Below are 20031 nucleotides of genomic sequence, written 5' to 3'. Positions count from 1 at the left end.
TGCTGCAGGATTCTTACGACGAGTAAGTGATACGTTAGGGTTATGATTTCTACACTCAACTTTGCCGTTGGTGTTGATGGGAATCCACAACCTTGTTACTTCCGCTATTTGGATTGAGGTAATAGTATTTATGTTATTTTATACATGTGATTTACCTCTGTTATAAATCCTCGAGTACTGTGTGTGTCAGCATACCGATCCAGGGATGACACTTAAGCACAGAGACTTGACCGTCTGAGGTCGGGTCGCTACAAGATGGTATCAGAGCACATGTTGACTGTAGGACGTGACCCTAGAAACTGGCAAGCCCATAGGAAGGATTTTCTCTAAAACCTTCTTTTTCAAAAAGATCTTTTACCTCTTTTCTCTTCTGAGCTTATTCAAACATTCCCTTTAAGTGAGACCATACCCCTTTTCCCTTTGGACCACTCGAAGATTCGACGGATGAGACCACTTCAACAAGTACAAGATGTCGGACAACTAAGACCACTTTGGAATGAAGAAGATTTTACCGTCTAAATGGAAACTACAACGGTTGAAGACTCTGAAGACTAGGAGAATTTGAAGGCTCTGAAGAATTCCTAGATTTTTTATGACCTAGGAAGGCTACCCTTATGGAACTTGGCAGACTATCGAAGTTGTCAATACCCGAGATCAAGGCGTATCGAAGAAAGACCGGAGCATGGAGAGTTAAAAAAACTCAAAGTTCTGTCAAGGAAAACCATAAGGCAGGAGATATCAACTATGGAGAGATAGCTCATGGAAATGACAAGAGCAGAAACACGGCTATCCATGATGTTATCACCCGCTTATGCTATGGTCACCGTGCTGAGTTAAGCATGCATATGCATGGAAGGATTGGATGGTAGAAGGCTGATGGAGCACCTATCAGCAAGATGAAGTTTTAACCTTAGCCGGTGTATCACCAGGATCTGGAGTGTTACATCAAGAAGTTAAGATGGAGCTACAAGAAGCCGTATTTGAAAGGAAGCATTTCATGAAGAACTCAGGACCTAGAAGCTGAAAGTAGCCAAGCTGGAGGAGCAAAATTTCAAGATACCGGAGATTCGTCAGGAACTGAAGGACAGTAGGACCATGGTTCATGCCAAGGATGTTGAAACCCGGAAGTTTGGAATGCAACTCCAAAATATTGAAGGACGTCACGAGAGAATTCTCGTCAACAGAGATGATATGGCAAAAGAGCTTGAGAAGGACAAGCACGATTGAAAGAAGCCATCGGAGACATGAACAAGAATCAAAGAGTTTGGCGACTTTGAATATTTATTGACCTTTAGAAGACCAAACCCTTGTTATACACTTACGTTAGATGCGACGTTTGTGAGCTGTCATTTGTTTGATGTTTTTCCGACAGCCACAAAATAAAACCTGTCTTTTCAAAACTATTGTTTGTATTGTGTGTATCTCTCTCTATCTCTCTTATCCCACCCCAAACCCATGGACCCAATAGAGGATGAATAGAGATGAGCTTATATTTTGTGGACCGATGAGTCAATTGGAGACGGACCAATGGATTCAGAACATGGAGGATCACATGAAGAATAACCCTATAGCCGGAAAAGATATGGCCCAGCATGCTCTTTAGTGTTTTGAAAGAGGTGCTGCTACTTGGTGGAGGATGTACCAAACCATCAACGGATGGCAAGGAGTAACCACTTGGAAAGAATTTAAGTTGACTTTGCCAAAGTCTTGGCTTGTGTCCCAGAAATTGAGGCCTTATGGAAAGGATATGAAGAAACCTTGTGCATACAAGCTTTGTGGAGAAATAGGACACAACCATAAAGAAAACAAGGACGAATACCCTCATAAGCGGAGGATTGCCAAAGGAGTGAGCCGAGGATCTCAGGGAACTTCGGTTGGAGATTGTTCCCAAAGGTTTTGTTGCAGCAATGGAAGTTCAGTCTACATTGTTGGGAAAGATCCGTGACGCTCAGAAGGATGACAAAGAGATTGCTGAGGTAAAAGAGAGGATGAGCAAAGGAAAGGCCAAAGGATTTCGTAAGGATGAACACGACACCTTATGGTTCGAGGACCGTGTATATGTGCCCAATAATGCAAAGATCAGGAAGTTAATACTTCAGGAGGCTCATGACTCACCATACTCGATTCGCCCTGGAAACACCAAGATGTATTTGGAGTTGAAGGAGCGTTTCTGGTGGACTGGTATGAAGAAGGATATTGCGGAGTATGTAGTCGTAGGTGATGTATGCCAGAGAGTAAAGGCAGAGCATCAGAAGCCAGCCGGATTACTACAGCCTATGCCGATACCCGAATGGAAGTGGGATAAGCTTGGCATGGATTTCATTACCGGATTTCCCAGAACCCGATCGGGATATGATTCTATCTGGGTAGTAGTTGATTCGCTTGACCAAAGTGGCTCACTTTATCCCAGTGAAAACCACCTATACAAGTGCGAAGTTGGCCAAGATATATTTGACCAGGATCGTATGTCTGCATGGAGTTCCGAGGACCATCGTATCAGATAGAGGAACACAGTTTACCTCAAAGTTTTGGAATCAGCTGCACCAGACTTTGGGTACTAGGCTAGAGTTCAGTACAGCCTTTCATCCGCAGACAGATGGATAGACCGAGAGAGTCAATCAGATTCTGGAGGACATGTTGAGAGCGTGTGCGCTAGATTATGGATCTAGTAGGGATGATAATCTACCTTACGCGGAGTTCTCATACAACAACAGTTACCAAGCCAGTTTGAAGATGGCCCCTTTTGAAGCTTTGTATGGGAGAAGGAGCCAGACACCGTTGATGTGGGATGAAGTTGGAGACCGTCAGTTGTTTGGACCAAATGTGATCAAGGAGTCAGAAGAGAATGTTAAGTTGATTCGAGATAGACTGAAGGTAGCTTAGTCTAGGCAGAAGAGTTATGCAGACTCAAAAACGCAAGGAGGTAGTCTATGAAATTGGAGACAGAGCATGTCTTCGTGTGTCCCCTCTGCGAGGAGTTAAACGATTTGGAGTTAAGGGAAAGTTAGCCCCGAGATTTGTAGGACCATACCGAGTTTTGGAGCGTATGGGAGAAGTGGCCAACAAGTTGGAGTCACCCGAAGGACTGTCAGGAGTTCATGATGTGTTTCATGTTTCCCAGTTGAAGAAGTGCCATGCAGAGATGGCCAATATTCCCCTGTAAGGACGCTTGACCCTGGAAAGGATAATGATGTTCCACGAAGTGGAGTATGGACTTCATAAGTATAAGTTTTTATCTCGGTATGTGGGATATCCCACGAGGATGAAGACATGAATTACTATTGGATATAAAGGAGGTATGATGTTGGAAATATGGATCAATGGAAATTCCATGATGAGTCTGAGTAATCATGTCCTAGTTTGGTGCCAATAGAAGGAAGGAGACAATAAAATTGGATGGATTTAAGAATGCTGGAAGTTGGATGTTGGAATAATGATCAGTTGCCCGATGATAAGTTCAAGGACTACAAGTGATGAGATGGGCCATAACCCACAGGCCCCAGGACCTGCCAAGAAGCAAGCACATTCTTGCTGAAGGAAAAACCCTGGAAGAAGTTACGATTTTATCGACAGACGATCTTATAGGAGTTACGCAAAACCTGAGGGTTGGGAAGGAACGATAGATGTTTGTTTGGCTTGCAGAATCCATGGATTTATCCGAACTTGGTTCGTCGACAAGAGAAATTCTGCAATGCTTGTGAGGATGACCGAGTGTTAGCTAAACCATATACAAGGTAATGATGTGGGTGCGGGATGGATTGATCACCATACCGACTTACTCTTATTGTTCGCCTTGCTATACGAGATGGTAAATCTGAGTGACTTACCTATAGTAGAGAGACGACGGTATTAAACCTTGTTTGAACCTTAGAATGGTATAAGAATGTTTCCCTCGTACACGGCAGTTGTTGCCAATCGTAGGTTATGCGGTGAGGATCAACCAGACCCATTTCCTGCAGGAGAAACCATAAATTGTTGACCACCATGAGATATCGAAAGTTGTTTAGCATTGGCGCCAGACTCGTCAGCTAAGAAGACCCAGTCTCGGAATAACCATACCAAGATGAAAGGATACAGAAGAATTGAGGAAAAAGGTTATGCCACTACCGGAAGAGCCCATTATCCTTACGATCTGAGAAGACCGACACTGTCAACCATAAGGATGGAGTATATGAGTTTTGGTGGAACCGTAACAATGTTTCTAAGGGTGGTAGCACCCCAGACCCCTGAGACGATCGATGGATTCTGAGAAGACCCCAAACCTAACCTATTTTCTTGCTAGCCTCTCCGAATCTCGAGGACGAGATTCATTTTAAGGGTGGTAGGTTTGTAACATCCCAAAATTCTAAATTTTGGAATGTTATAATAAATAGATAGATTTGATTGTTTGATTGATCTGAAAGTGAGTGAATTCGAAACTTTTTGAAAGTTAAATGAGAGGGAATAAAAGGACTTTCCCAAACTTTCATCTTTGCTTTCTGATCTCCATGAATTCAAATTCTTTTCAATACAAAACCCTGGAGCGAAGATGATATGACTTCTTCCATTTATTTAAATGAAAGGGTATTTGAAAATATTTGAATTTCATTTGGAAATATTTCAATTCATAAACTTCATGCAACTCAATGATTTTCATGAGAGAAGATAAAATGACTTCTTCAAAACATATGAAATATGAGTTGGGAGTTTCAAAGAATTAAATTCAAAGTTCTTTTGAATTTATTTTCAATTTGGAGTTATTTGAGTTTTATTCAAATTATTTTTCTCCAAAAATAAAAATATATGGAAAATAGGGTAACATGATTCCCTACAATAGAAAATTGGAGAAAAATTAATTTGAAACCATTTTGGTATTTTTAAAATGATTTTTATGAGGTTTTATTGCAGCAGTAGCACTCTTTGCTTTATTTGAATTTGTGTATATTTTATTAGACGCTAGAAAAATGTTCATGTTGTAGAAAATCTTTTTCTGAAAATATTGATATATAATATGCCTATATAAATATTTTATTTTATTTTTTCTTTATTCGGTTTTCCTTCTGTTTCTATTTAAAAACAAATAACAAAAACTGTACATGTGGCCCATCACTAACTGCCGCCCAGGTGCACATCATAGTACCAGCGGGCGCCCCATCTTTCTTTTTCTTTTCCTATATGGGCCAGGCCCAGCCAGCGTTTTCATCTTTTTTCTTAGGCCGAATTTTGTTTTTAAAAAAAAACAGCAGCTGCGCGGCCGGCCGAACCGCCTTACGCGTTTAGGCCCATGCGACGCGCCTGCTCTGTTTCGTTTTCTTTTCATCTACGTACGTATATGTTTAGTCCCACATTGCCTAGACTTTGACCCCTAAAGCTCTTTTCCACCTATAAATATAGACCCATAGAGCCTCCAAAAATCATTCGATTCGGGTTAAATCAATATTTTGGTTTGACTAGATTCCTTAAAGAAAAATATATTTCTCCTCTCCGGCGGGACTTTTGGAAGTTGTCTCCTCACTCCAAAGTCGTCTTTTCTATACCTTATAAAGGTATATTTATTCGTTCTCTGTATTTATACGTTAGACCTATTTTTTTAGCCGTAGCTATTTTTCTTCTGCAAAACAGCTTGGCCCTGATTTTTCAAATAACCATAACTTTTCACTTGTTTATCCAAATTAGATGAAACCAGCGCCTATAGTTTCATCTTGTTATCACCTATCTAGTTAACCTGTCACGTCAACTTTTTGAAATTTTCAAATTTCGAAATTTTTTCAAGTTCATATACAAACTTCTTTTGTTCATAACTTAAGTTCCGTAACTCCCTTTGAGTTGATTCTTTTTGTAAAGCGAAGCTCTTGACCTAAACTTTCTGATAAGGCCAAATCCACCTAATTATGGTACTGTTAGAAACTGTTTTATGTTGCAAGAGTTACTTGCTTGTTTTCGAAGTTTTCCGTGATCTTTTCTTCGATTCTTTTGCTTGATTGCTTATGTGTGGTTACTATTGCTTGCTCACGATAGATTGACTGGAGTGTGACGAGTAGAACTATCAAGAGTTTTGAGTGCGAATCATCTTCATCAACATTGCAGGCAAGTTCACACTTTGATCATACCTATTTACTACCCAGTTTTATTGCATTAGACCAATCCTCAAACATTGCATGATTAGGATCTAATTAAATTGTGGGTATTGGGAAGTAGATGAGGTAGTACCTATTGCCCTGTTTATTATCAAACCCTTGGGAGTTACTTCTACGTTTGCTTATATTGTTATGTTATGCTAGTAGACGTGGATTGGGTTTGAGTGTTACCATGACAGATGTGAGATTGTTAATTAATGGTTAAACTTAAGGTGGCAACTAAAACACACATCTGGGTGGATTGAGGTACCTGGGTGTTCCAGGATTGCTTGTTTTTCTTTGGACCGCCACCCAGGCTCAAAGGGATCATGAGATTATTCATGCTGGAAACTTCCGTGTGCAGCCACGAGCTATTATGGGCTCTAGCATAGTTGATTAAGTCGTGTGAACTCTTACAGTGGTAGACTAGCAGATGTAGGGGATGTAGGTGGTACGGTCTACCCATCGTAAGGTGCTAACGCTTCTGAAAGACTGTGTCTCGGTCATCCGTTTCTCAAACACCATGTAGTGCGAGAAATCCAACGGAGGAGATCGAGTCTTGTGGGGAAAAGTGCACAAACCTCTGCAGAGTGTACAAACTAATCATGATTAGCCGTGTCCCCGGTTATGGACAATTTGAGTCTCTGGTCTTGGATATTCATATTGATCTCATCATGTTACTTTAATTAATTTTGTTGGGTTAATGATGATACTTAATTGGGATTGAGATGCTGTCAACCATTCTCAATGTTTAACAACCACCATGATAGTTAAATAAAATTTATTCCTTTGCAGTAGGGAAAAATTGGCTTTTCGCAAAACTGTAACCATAGAGCTTTTCCACCAGCCATATATGCATGTAGTGATAGCCTTTGTTCATCATTTCTCTATGGTGTGAATTTGCCAGTACATTCAATGTACTGGCCCTTTCTGGCTGCAACGTCTCATGTTGCAGGATTCTTACGACGAGTAAGTGATACGTTAGGGTTACGATTTCTACACTCAACTTTGCCGTTGGTGTTGATGGGAATCCACAACCTTGTTACTTCCGCTATTTGGATTGAGGTAATAGTATTTACGTTATTTTATACATGTGATTTACCTCTGTTATAAATCCTCGAGTACTGTGTGTGTCAGCATACCGATCCAGGGATGACACTTAAGCACAGAGACTTGACCGTCTGAGGTCGGGTCGCTACAGCAGCCTTTGACTTCTTGCTCTTGCTGGTGGAGCTCTCTGGCACGTCCTCAACGGGAGCATAGCACTCCGAAGAGGTGCGCTTGCCGGAGTGGGTGCAAGAGTTCTTGCCGGCCTTCTTCCTTCCCGGGGCTTCAGCGGCAGGAGCAAGTGCCCTGGCGGCAGTTGCTGCGGCTGCCTCTCCATAGAGTTCGTCGGCGCAGATGAGCGCGTCTTTCTTGTCAGAGGGGACGGTGATGATGGTCAGCAGCTCCGACATCTGCAATGTGTTGTAGGCGTAGTGTGATGCCGCCATGAACTTGGCCAGTGCCGGGCGGCCAAGGATCCCGTTGTACGGCAGGGGATCTCGGCAATATAAAAAATGATCTTCTCCGTCCTGTAGTTCGGCTCGCCCCCGAATGTAACGGGCGGCGTGATTTTACCTTTTGGCTGACTCCTTCCCGGGTTGACCCCTTGGAACGTGCCTGTCTCCTCGAGTTCTCCATCAGGAATCTGCAGCTTCTTGATCATAGCGGGCTAGATCAAATTCAGACCGGCTCCACCGTCAACCAGCACTTTGGTCACCCTGAGGTTGCGTATTGTTGGCGAAACCAACAACGGCATACCCGACCGCAGTTGTCCGGTCAGGGTGATCCTCGGTGTCAAAAACGATGGGCGTGCGGGACCACTTCAGTGGCTTATGGGCATCGAACGACGGCTCCGCCGCAGTGACCTCACTCCCCCACTGCTTCAACTGGCGATGTGACGTGTGCAACGAGGCACCACCATCGACGTACATGGCCTCTATAGCCTTCTGGAACTCGTGCTCGCCGGACTCATCGTCCTCGTCATGATCATCATCTTCCTCTTTCTTGTGGCGTCCCCGAACGGGCCTCTCTTGTTGGTTATCTTTGCTGCGGCGACCCCTTGGCCGCCACGCTTCTTGCCGGACCCCTCAGCACCATCCTGACCCTTCTCCTTTGGCGGATCTGGGGTTCCATCAATACCCTTAAGGTTCGAACTCTAGGGTGCGCGCGAAGTTCTTTCCCTCCTACCGATCCACGCCCTAGCTCGCTAAGATCTTGCGGGCGAACTCGACGAACTCACAACACAAGGGACACAAGATTTATACTGGTTCGGGCAACCGTTGTGGTGTAATACCCTACTCCAGTGTGTGGTGGTGGATTGCCTCTTAGGCTGATGATGAATAGTACAAGGGGAAGAACAGCCTCCTGAGGTTGAGGTGTTCTTGTGTTTTGATGTGTGGCTAAGGATTGGCTCAAGGCTCGCTTGCTTGTGAGCTCTCCACTTCATCCGTCCCCTTCCTACGGTGGTGGCTAGTCCTATTTATAGAGGCCCTGGTCCCCTCCCCAAATTGAGCGGGAAGGGAGCCAACAATGGCGGCCAATTTGAAAGGGGACAGCTAGTACAAGCTATCCTGACAAAAGCGGTCTTCGCGTGCGAAAGGCTCTGGTGATGACGCTGTCTTGGGCTCCACGGTGACCTCCGTCCTGCTGGCCTGCTGGTCTTGGTCTCGTTGCACTGATATGGAAACCTTTGCCTAATGCCTCGGTACTCCGCGCCTGCGCTTGCCGCCTTGGCACCAAAGAGGAAACAAGGACGCTGCATGCGCTGGCGCCCACCTGGTGTCGATCATCATGGCTCACGTCACGAGAGCCTCGCGAGGCTTGCCCCGCCTTGATATCTCCGCTCCTCGCGAGGCATCCTGGAGAGGCTGCTCCTGAGGAGGTCTTGCGTCGTCCGCCTCACGAGGCTTGGCTCCTCACGAGGGTCTTGAATGCTTTGTTGATGAAGATGGGCCGTACAGGCCTGCTCGCATAGCCACGCCGTGGGCCGCAGGCAGGCAAGTCTAGGGACCCCCGTTCCCAGAACACCGACAGTAGCCCCCGGGCCCAAGGTGCGCTCGGGCTTGGCTTCGAGGCGAAGCCAAAGGTCAAGTACGGAGCGCCGCGGGGCCCAAAAGCCTCCGGCCTTGGTCGACGCATGGCGGTTGATTGGACGTGGGCGTCTCCGCTTCCCCACGCTGCCTCAGCAACTGCCCGACTTGACAAGTCCCTGTGACATGCAAGGAAAATCATCATTACCTGCGATCGTGGAAGGCGTCGGTTGGCCTTCTTCCGCTATAAATGGGGAGGGGGGCGGAGCCCCCGTCGCCCATCTCTTCTTAGTTCACTTGCTTCTTCCTCCTTGCTCCACTGCTAGCAACAATGGCGCCCATCCGAAGGTTCTCCGCTGAAGAGAAAGGAAAGGCCCCCGCGATGATCCAGGGCCGCTTCCGCCGAAGAAGAGGCCGATTCACCGCCAGGACAAAGTAGCAATGCAGGTGCTGACGAGGCCTTGGTGCGAGCGGCCTCCTCCAGGGTATCCGCTACCCTTGTACGCCCGAGCCGAGGGCTCAGGAGGGCGGAGCGACGAGCGGCGCCGCCCGCGCCGCGCCTGTGGTCACCGCGCCATGGCAACACGCGCTATCGCCCTTGGAATCCACGCTTCGGATTCTTCGTGCGAGCTCATGCTATGGGCGCCGATGCCCCCAAGCTCTTGGATCCGCTTCCCGCGGTTCTTCTCTGACGTGATGCCGCCGATGGGGGCTCTCAAGCTCTGCCTACAGCATGCCGACTGCGACGCTTCGGCGACCGGAGCAGAGATCGAAGCGGTCCCCACCGGCAAGATCTTCATGACCCGCGGCTGGGGCGAGGTTGCGTGGGTTTGCCGTGCGGAAGGCGCCCTCGCGATCCACTTTGAGTTCGACGGCGCCACCACGCTCTTCTTCAAGGTCTTCGACTCGGAGGGCCGCCGCCTGGAGTGTTGCCCTGGAGGGGAGCGCCAGGTTGATGCGCGCTCCGCTTGTGGCTACTCCAGCAGCAGCAGCCCCTGGGAATCTAGCAATTCTCCTGAGCTTTACGAGACTCCGGAGACGAGCGACGATAGCTACGTGCCCCCGAGCTCTCGCCGGGCTCGGAGCAGGGCCACAGCGTCCAGCCGCCGCCGCCGCTGATCTGGATGGGGTTGGCGCCGGCCTCCCGTGGCCCACTATTGATGATGGTGTCCGCCACGGGAGGGTGTAGATAGGATTCCTCTTAGTTCTCGTTTTTTTGTTCCCTGCGAAGAATCATGAAGTACCCCGTGGGGGTGTGTAAAGGGTCTGTAATGTCTTTTCCGCATATCTTCCATGTTATGAAAATTTGCGAACGCATGTCCTGTTAAGGCTCGGTGTCCCCTTTCCATCCTCGCGATAGCTCGTTGCTCTACGCTGACAGGTCCCGATCCCCAGGCAGGCTGCAGCCGTCGCTGGTATGCCAGGTCGCGTGTCGTGGTCAAGGCCAGGAGGTGAGCGGCCCGAGGTCCAGTAAGAGCCCCTGAGGCGCGATGCTCAGGAGGTCCCCCTTAGCGCCCAAGCAGCTATGGTAAGGCGGGAAAGGGATGCGACATGGCCGCAACAGGGATGCGGCGAGCGTAACGCCTAGGTTCCGACAACTTAGTTCTTCCGAGCTCGTGACTTATGTTGGCAATACGGGGTCGATTCTCGGCGCTGCGCCAGACCTGTGCACAATCATCCGCAATGTAGCTAGGTTAGGTCTGTACGGGTCCTCCCCCTTCCAATGCTTTCCTTCGTGCTCTACGTCCTCAGGTCCCGGCCCTCGAGCGAGCTCAGCCGCCGCAAGTATGCCAGGTCGCGATGCCGTGGTCAAGGCCAGGGGGTGAGGGCTGGAGAGCCAGTAAGAACTCCTGAGTCGCGATGCTCAGGAGCCCCCCTTTTAACGTGCAAGCGGATTACTTGGAAGAGGTGGGAGCTCGCGGTGCCGCCTGGTGCTATCCTCGTGATGTTCCTACGATCCAACACAAGGAAAACATGGTTTTGCCATTATGGTTGCGAGCCTGCTGCTGGTTGTTCCTTGAAGAGGTGAAGGCACTGAGGGCCTGATGAGGTGACGTGCGCGGGGCGTGCCGCAAGCCAGAGCTCGACCGCTCAGGTTTGTTGACGTGGCAGGGACGGACCCATGCACCAGCGTCGTGCCAGTGTGAGGAGACCCCGTGGGAGGCGACGATCGAGCAAGTGACAATCATAGGCAGATTAAGCATGGAAGGCAAATCAGCTTGGGTAAATGCAGAAAGATACATGCCACTAGGTCAGGCCCGAGCGGCTTGGGGATGATGCAGCCCGAGGGGCGCCCCCAGCAAGGTAAACTAAATACATAAGAAAAGGCTACACGCCACAGGGATAGACCCACACGGCCTGGGAATAATGTAGCCCAAGGGGCGCTCCCGGCTAAACGAACTTGGAAAATGTCACCTGGTTCTGTAGACGAAGGAGAGTTGGTGCAGCTGAAGGCGTGCCGCGAAGGGGTAGCTCCTCACGAGCCACCGGGGCCCTGTGCCTCAGGAGGCTCTGGGGGCTCAGGTGGTTCCCTGAGGACCATCTCCATTTCTGCCAGGACGGCATGGTGCCTGGCTTCCTGAGCTGCGAGGACACGCCGCAGGTTGTGCTGATAGGCTGACGACACGCTCGGCAGGCCGAAAGGCATGCGAATGTAGTTGTGTGGCAGACCCTCGCAACGGCCCACGCGCGAAGGCCAGAAAAGCTCCTGAGATGCGGCCCTGTTGAGCCCTGGAACGTCGATGTAGACGCGCAGCCCGCCATCCTCGCCTGGATGGGGAGCTGCACCTCGTGAGCGGCGGTCGCCGCGCATGCCCCTTGCGTCTTGCAGTTCCTGAGTGGTCTTCGTGATGAACTCCTGAGTGGTGGGCACTCCTTGCCCTGTATTCTCCTGAGGGAAACGTGTGGCAAAGCACGCCTCCAAGTGGTGCCCGAGCGCCTCCCTCGTGATGTTGGCAAGGTCTGAGGCCCTCCAGAAGAGAGCCCCGAGCCCTGCCCGAGGAGGGCGCTGGGCACGCCTTCCTATGCGATGGAGGGAGGCGCCCCTGGAGCGGGCGCTGATCCTGACGAGGTTCCCGTCGCGATGCCACCCTCCTGTGGTCCGGCACGGCACAGATGCTTCTTCTTCTTCTTGGGGATGGCCTCGGGAGGATCCTCTCTCTTGCTGTCGGGGTCGTCGATTGCGGCAGCTTGAAAGGCGCGCTCGAGGGAGCACACTGCATCTCTTTCTTTGCACGGGACCGTGATGATTCCGCCGCTTCCTGGCATCTTGAGAACATTGTAGCCATGGTGTGTCACCGCCATGAACTTGGCCAGGGCTGGGTACCCGAGGATGGTGTTGTACGACAGACGAATGTGCGCGACGTCGAAATCGATGAGCTCGGTGCGGTAGTTCTTGCGTTCCCCGAAGGTGGCAGGGAGGCGGACCTGCCCTATCGGTGTGGTGGAACCGTTGGTCACTCCTGAGAAAGGCTTGGTAAGATGTAGCTGCTCATATGGCACTTGGAGGTTGTCGAATGTGTCGACGGACAGGACGTTGAGCCCTACGCCGCCATCGATGAGGGTCTTGGTAACTTGCATGTTGCTGATGGCTGGCGAACAAAGCATCGGGAGGGCGCCAGCAGTGGCTGCGCACTTGAGCTGATCTGCCGAGTTGAAGGTGATGGCGCACTGGGACCACCTGAGCGGGCGTGTGGCCTCGAGCTTGGAGAGGACTGCATTCACTTCACGAGCAAACTGTTTGAAGATACGCTGCGAGGCTGGGGCCTGGGCTCCGCCCAAGATGCAGGCGATAGCGCGCAGCTCCTGGAAGCCCCCGGCCCCCTCGTCTTGATGGTGGTCGTCATTCCTTCTTGGTGGTGGCGGCAACGGGGGAAGACCGGCGTTGCCCTGAGGACGATCCTCACGAGGCTGGTCCCTCCATGCGCCCTCGCGAGGATGATCCTGCCAGCGGTCCTCACGAGGCATGTCGCGCCACTCCTGGCCTAGGCCACGGTCGTCCTAGCGTCCACCTCCACGTCCTCCTCCTCGGACGTAGCCCCGGTCACTGCGCTCGGGGCGTCGACCGAAGCGTCCTTCACGAATGGCTCTGAGTTCTTGACAGTCACTGGTGTTGTGGGTGTTCAGGTTGTGGAAGGTGCAGAACGGTCAGCTGCCCTTGGATGACTCGGGCTGGTCCCTGCCTCGCTTGGTGTCCGGCTCCGCTGCGAGTACGACTGCTTCCTTGTGCTTCACGTCCTTGGCCTTGGCCTTCTTCTCCTCTGCGCCCACAGCTGGCAGCTTGAGGAGGGAAAGGCGCCCCTCCTCAGCTCTTGCGCACTTGGTTGCCAGGTTGAACAGCTCCTGAGATGTGCACAGCTCCTCGTGGATAGCGAGCTCCTCCTTCATCTTGATGTCGCGGACGCCGTCAGAGAACGCGGAGATGATGGCCTCGTCCGTGACCTTGGGGATCTTGAGGCGAGTGTTGTGGAAGCGCTGGATGTACTTCTGGAGGGTCTCTCCTGGTTGTTGTTTGACGCGGCGCAGGTCACCCACGGCCGGCCGGCGGTCACTGAGGGAGTCCTCGATTAAGGGGTCCTCGGGCATCCGACCTGTTATCCAGTGGGCCGAACTGATGGGCTGTGAAGACATGAAGACCGGAGACTATACCCGTGTCCGGATTGGACTTTACTTGGCGTGTAGGGCAAGCTTGGCGACCGGAAACTATGAAGATTCCTTCTTATGTAACCGACTCCATGTAAACCCTAGATTCCCCCGGTGTCTATATAAACCGGAGGGGTTAGTCCGGAAAGATACATTCATTACCATATACACATAGGCTAGACTTCTAGGGTTTAGCCATTATGATCTTGTGGTAGATCAACTCTTGTAACACTCATATTCATCAGGATCAATCAAGTAGGAAGTAGGGTATTACCTCCATAGAGAGGGCCCGAACCTGGGTAAACATCGTGTCCCCCGTCTCATGTTACCATCGATCCTAGACGCACAGTTCGGGACCCCCTACCCGAGATCCGCCGATTTTGACACCGACATTGGTGCTTTCATTGAGAGTTCCACTATGTCGTCGCCAAGAGGGTTGATGGCTCCCCTTGTTCTCAAGGATAATATCATCTCCGGAGGAACCCTGGCCCCAGGTCAAACCCTCCGGCTGGGCGGCTTCGTCATGACCGCCGGGTCGGCCCTTAAGCCGACGATGACCTCTCAAGTCATCGAAAATCGCCTCCGTGTTGATCCCGAGTACTCCGCCCGGATGGATCCAACGGAGTTATCGTTGTTGAATGAACTCCTGGATCGCATGGCCGCCCTGGGGGTCGCTATAGACTACGGTCGGGTTGGGCTTAAACCCGACCAGAGAGAAATTAAAACTCCACTGATCACCCACCAGATAGCGGTAGTCGAGGAGCGGAGCAACTCTTCTACTGTATTAAAGACGAACTATGTACGGATCTCCGATCTTGGAGTGCCGGATATTCTCCGGCAGAAAGGCATGTTCCGTCCCCCGAACATGGAGTTGGACGATGAGCCTAAAAAATCAGTCGATATCCCGGAGCCCGAACTGCCAGGGCCGGTAGATCTTCAAACTCCGGATCCAAAATTGGGTCAGGGTTTGGATTTCGTTCCACCCACCCACCTGGACATAGACGCAATCATGAGAATCAAACAACAGCCTCAGGAAACGGTACACCACTGCTGGGCCAGATTACTCCTTGGCAAAGATAAGGTAAAAGATTGCCATGACGAAGACGCGATAGCAGCATTCTGTAACAACTGCGCGGACGAAGGTATCCTAAATGCCATCAATCGCCGCCGCATACTAAATTTCGCTGATTTAACAACTACCGTACAAAAGTATAGCGCGATGGAAAGCGCCTGGAAAATTCAGGCAGCTCGTTGGGAACCTTCAGCGCCAACCCAACTTATCCTACGAGCGAAAAGGACGCACCCCCGCGGTGCGCCCAGCCGGACAGTCAAAAAACATAGACCCATCACGCTGCAAGGCACCGTTCTGGAGGGATGGCTCAATGGCCCGTGCAAAATACACACGACGCCGGATACCGCGGCAACCCATAGCCTTGGAGCATGTTGGATACTTCGGCAGGTAGCCAAGAGCGGCGAGGACATCCTTATCAAGGACACCCCAGAATAGCACCCTCCAGCAAACGATGACACTAGAGTATTGACAGTCTTTGAGACATTCGCTTCAAACAATAAGCGTAAAAGGGAACTGCGCGATCTCGCCGAAGTTTGCCAGGTCGCCGCAACTGACCCCTGGAACGACACGGCCATAACCTTTATCGCCAGTGACGAATCCAAATACAGAATAGTCCGAGCGCCAGCTGCATTAGTCCTCAGTCCCATCGTGGACGGTTTTCGACTTAAGAAAGTCATCATGGACGGCGGCAGCGGACTAAACCTCATTTACGAGGACACGCTCCACAAGTGTCGTGGTGTTCTCACGGGAGGGGGTGTGAGTCGACAGATGCCACGAGGGCTTTGTGTGAGGGTAAGACTGCTGCTGATAGGCCCGGGAGCGGGTATGCGAGTAGCACGCGCTAGTTTACCCAGGTTCGGGGCTCTCCGGAGAGATAATACCCCTACTCCTGCATGTCTGAGTATATATATCTGGGGTGTACATCGGGCAGTACAAAGTGCTCCTAGAGCTGTATCTGGGGGCAGTGCCATGGGCATCTGGCTCCATATATGCATGCACAAAGCATGCTTTGGTGGCCGGCCATGAGCATGGCCGCATGTGTGTGCTTGGGCATGCTTGCCCGTGGGGATGGATGGATGGATGGCTAGCTAGCTCTCTTGCTAGCTAGCTTGCTTGTTGTGTGCGTGTGAGTCCATCCATGGATGGATGGATGTGTGTCTCCTTTTATAGGAGAGGGTAGCTTTGTATCTAAGCTATGTGGAGGTATGGGAGCAAGGCATGGTGCATGTCATGCTTGTCCCCTAGGTCACTTCATGAATAGTGCCAGGGGACAAGTGACACTATACATGACGGTGTCGCGGTACGGTTGTCTTGTCCGCGGTATGGCCGTCTCGTCGGGGTCTTGTCGATGCCGGGTCGGACTGCAGTCGGCAGCCGGCTAGTCGGCGCAGTCGGTCAGCGGGCAGCCGGCCGGGCAGCCGGCCGGGTGGAGCAGTCGGACGGTGAGCCGGCAGGAGCGGCCGGGTAGTCGGACTGAGGGGCTTTGCTAGCCCCGATGTGTTGAAATATTGTCTTGCCGTCTTCGGGATACCCGTGTCCAATTACTCCGACAGTAGCCCCCAAGCCTCCGGGCAACTTGGCAAAGTCGGGCGGAGGTTTTTTCGCGAGTGTTCATGGAAATGATCATGCAAAAGACAAAGTTAGTCCATGCAGATATATCAAATGACTGCTTTTTATCACTGCGAGTTTTATGCGGAGGGTGCCGACTCGGTTTCGTCCGAGCCCCCTTCAATCTTTTTCATGTTCCCTCCGCTCTTTGGCTTGTGCTCTCGCTTGCCGGACAGCCGCTCTGCGGTCTGTGGCTGAGAGTGGGCCGCGAAGTGGAGTGTACAATACTCAGACTCTGGGAGCGAATTTAACCGAGTAGATACTCATAAAGAAAACGGTCGGGTCGCCCGAAGCGTTTTTCTTCCCGGACGTTTTTCGCGTGGGTGGCCTCCAGCGTTCACTCTTGCCAGTCGGACAGCCGCTCTGCGGTTTGTGACTAAGAGTGGGCTTTTCATACCGCGCACGCTACTAAGCCGTCTGCGGGAACTAACGTCCCAGGCCAAGCGGCCAACCCCCGGGCCAACTCTGGCTGGCGCCAGGGCGAACAGTGATGCAACTGTAATAAAATGCGGAGATAGCCCCCGAGCATCGCTCGAGGTTATCCGTGCTCTCGCGGTGAAAAAATATGCGGGTGAGGAGCTCACATTAATTTTCGTGTAGCCGAGGCGGAGTTTGCCGAAGAGAGCCGGCGCACCCGCTGGGTGTAGCCTTCGAGCCCCCGGTCGCTCGAAGGAGGGTCCCTGCCGGTCAGGCTCGACCGGCCAGGCGGCGAGGCGTCTTGCAGTGCCCTTTTTCTTCTTCTGCCGGCTGCTGGCAGCCGGACGAAACTCTTCTCTTGTCCCCGTGGGGGCGCGCCAGCGCACCCACTGAGTGTAGCCCCCGAGATTCGGGCCGACTGCTGAGCAGTCGGGCCGGATCTTCTGGCAACGACTTTGTCTTCTTTCCTCGCGGGGGCGCGTCAGCGCACCCGCTGGGTGTAGCCCCCGAGAGTCGGGCCGATTGCTGAGCAGTCGGGCCGGATCTCCCGGCGACTACTCTGTCTTCTCTCCTCGCGGGGGCGCGTCAGCGCACCCGCTGGGTTTAGCCCCCGAGATTCGGGCCGACTGCTGAGCAGTCGGGCCGGATCTCCCGGCGACTACTTTGTCTTCTCTCCTCGCGGGGGCGCGTCAGCGCACCTGCTGGGTGTAGCCCCCGAGATTCGGGCCGACTGCTGAGCAGTCGGGCCGGATCTCCCGGCGACTACTCTGTCTTCTCTCCTCGCGGGGGCGCGTCAGCGCACCCGCTGGGTGTAGCCCCGGAGATTCGGGTGCTCGAAGGGGGGGTCTTGGCCGGTCAGGCTCGATCGGTCAGGCGTCGAGGCGGGACGCGGCCGAGCCGGCTTGGCGCAGCCGGCCAAGTGGCTAGGCGTCTGGCAGCCCCCTTTTTCTTCTCTTCTCTTCGGCCGGCTTCTGGCAGCCGGTCGAAATTTTTTCTTTTTCTCCTGCCGACTATGGGCAGCTGGACGCACGTCCCCTTTTTTTTATTAGGCCATGGGTAGTCGGCCCTTCTCTTTCTTTTCCCTTTCTCCAACCGGACCACGCCTCGCCCTTTTTCACTGGCAGCCTACCACAGCGGTCGGGTGGGGGAGCCGGCGGGGACGCGCGAGGCCGGAAGGCGGCCGGTTGCGCTGGAGCCAGCAGGCAGAGGGCCGGCCGAGTGGCGGGAGCCGGCAGGCGGCCGGGCGCGCTGGATCCGGCAGGCGGAGGGCCGGCCGAGGTGGCAGGAGCCGGCAGGCGGCCAGCGCGCGCGGAGCCGGACTGGGTGCGGACGGGGGCGCAGGGGGCGCGGAGATGGCCGAGGCACGAGCGGAGCCTGCCCGGCGCAGGCCTGTTGGCGGAGGCGGCTCGGAGCAGACGCCGGGTCGGCGCTTGCGCGGGCACACATGGTGGACGGGCGCGACCGGGCTCTAGGCGGCCGGGTGCGACGCAGGCGGAAGGCGGCCAGCGCGGGAGCCGGCAGAGCACGCGGAGGTCGATCGGCTGGAGCGGCGAGCCGGCCAGGGCGCGCAGGCAAGAGGCGGTCGGGCGGGCGCGCGCGAAGACGACGGCGAGCAGTAGTGGCATACGAGGCGGGGCGGCGTAGACGGCCAAAGGGCAGCAGCCGGCGCCGGGGCGCACGGCGCAGCCGGCAGCATTTTTTTACGCGCGGGTGAAGCCGGACGCGCCCGGCAGTCGCGGAGGCACTGAGCCAGTGCGCATGGGGGCGCAGCAGCCGGCTCGAGCGGAGGAGAGGCAAAGCGCGGAGCCGGCGCGCACGGGGGCGAAGCGGCCGGCCTGACCAGAGGAGAGGCGAGGCGCGCGCGGGCATGCGAGGCCGCGCGAGGCCGGACGTGGCCGAGGCCGGCTTGGTGGAGGAAAACACGGGTGCGTGAAGCCGGACGTGGCCAGGCGCGAGGACGACCGGATCCGGATGCTGGGGGGGCGGAGCCGGCCGGGAGCTGAAGCCGGTCGGGCGCAAGCGGCCGCGTAGCACCAGGCGGAGCAGGCGGCCCGAGCGGGGGCAACGCCAACTGTCGGCCAGCGGCGGCAGCAAGCGGAGCAGCCGAGCACACCGCGAGCCGCGTGATGGAGGGAAGGCCGGGAGCCATGCTGGCGGAGCGGCGGGGCGCACGTGAACATGCGGAGCACTGTGCGAGCAGGACCCGCAGGCATGGGTGCGCGCATGCATTGTCTGTGTTGCGCCAGGCCACTGTACGCCACTGTACGAGCATCATTGCATGGCCGGTGGCTAACACTGTACGAGTAGTGTACACGCAGTAGGTGGTGGCAAGGCTGTGGCGCGAGCGCTTTTCTTTGACAGAAGCTTTTGCTTTTGCTTGTACTAGTGTAAAACAGAAGAACGAAGGAGAGACTGGAGCAGAGCGTCCGCAAGCCCGCGAGCAGAACGGTGCGCACGGCGGCACGGCTGGCCGGAGCGAGGCGCCGTAGAGGGGAGCGGATGCGCGGCCCTGGGGGAGTGAGGTGCCGCGGCGCACACGGACGGAGGCGAACAACGAGGGTGCGCCGCATTGGACGGGCGCGCCGGGGGCGCGCTGACGTCGAGCCCCCAGCGCCTCTGGGGAGACGACGACAACGCGACGATGGAGGTGACGAAGATGACGAGGTCGACGATGAGCACGCGCCGTCCCGCGCGGCCGCTCCGGGGGCGGGTCGAAGTCGAGCCCCCGAGCGCTACCGGAGAGACGGCGCGACGCCGCGGCGGTGATGGCGAAGATGGTCCCGACGGCGAGGACGCGCCGCCCCTCGCGGCCATTCCGAGGGCGCGTCGATATCGAGCTCTCGACCGCTATCGGAGGGACGGCGCGACGCCGCGGTGATGATGGCAAAGATGGTCCCGCCCGGACTGCGAAACCAGCAGCAGCGTGGTAGCATAGTAGTAGTACCGCCCCACGGTGGGCGCCAAATGTCGTGGTGTTCTCACGGGAGGGGGTGTGAGTCGACAGATGCCACGAGGGCTTTGTGTGAGGGTAAGACTGCTGCTGATAGGCCCGGGAGCGGGTATGCGAGTAGCACGCGCTAGTTTACCCAGGTTCGGGGCTCTCCGGAGAGATAATACCCCTACT

Source organism: Triticum aestivum, chromosome 5D, assembly GCF_018294505.1.
Source record: "Triticum aestivum cultivar Chinese Spring chromosome 5D, IWGSC CS RefSeq v2.1, whole genome shotgun sequence".
NCBI lineage: Eukaryota > Viridiplantae > Streptophyta > Magnoliopsida > Poales > Poaceae > Triticum > Triticum aestivum.
The sequence above is the reverse complement of the archived record's forward strand: the minus strand, read 5'-3'. Positions refer to the sequence as shown.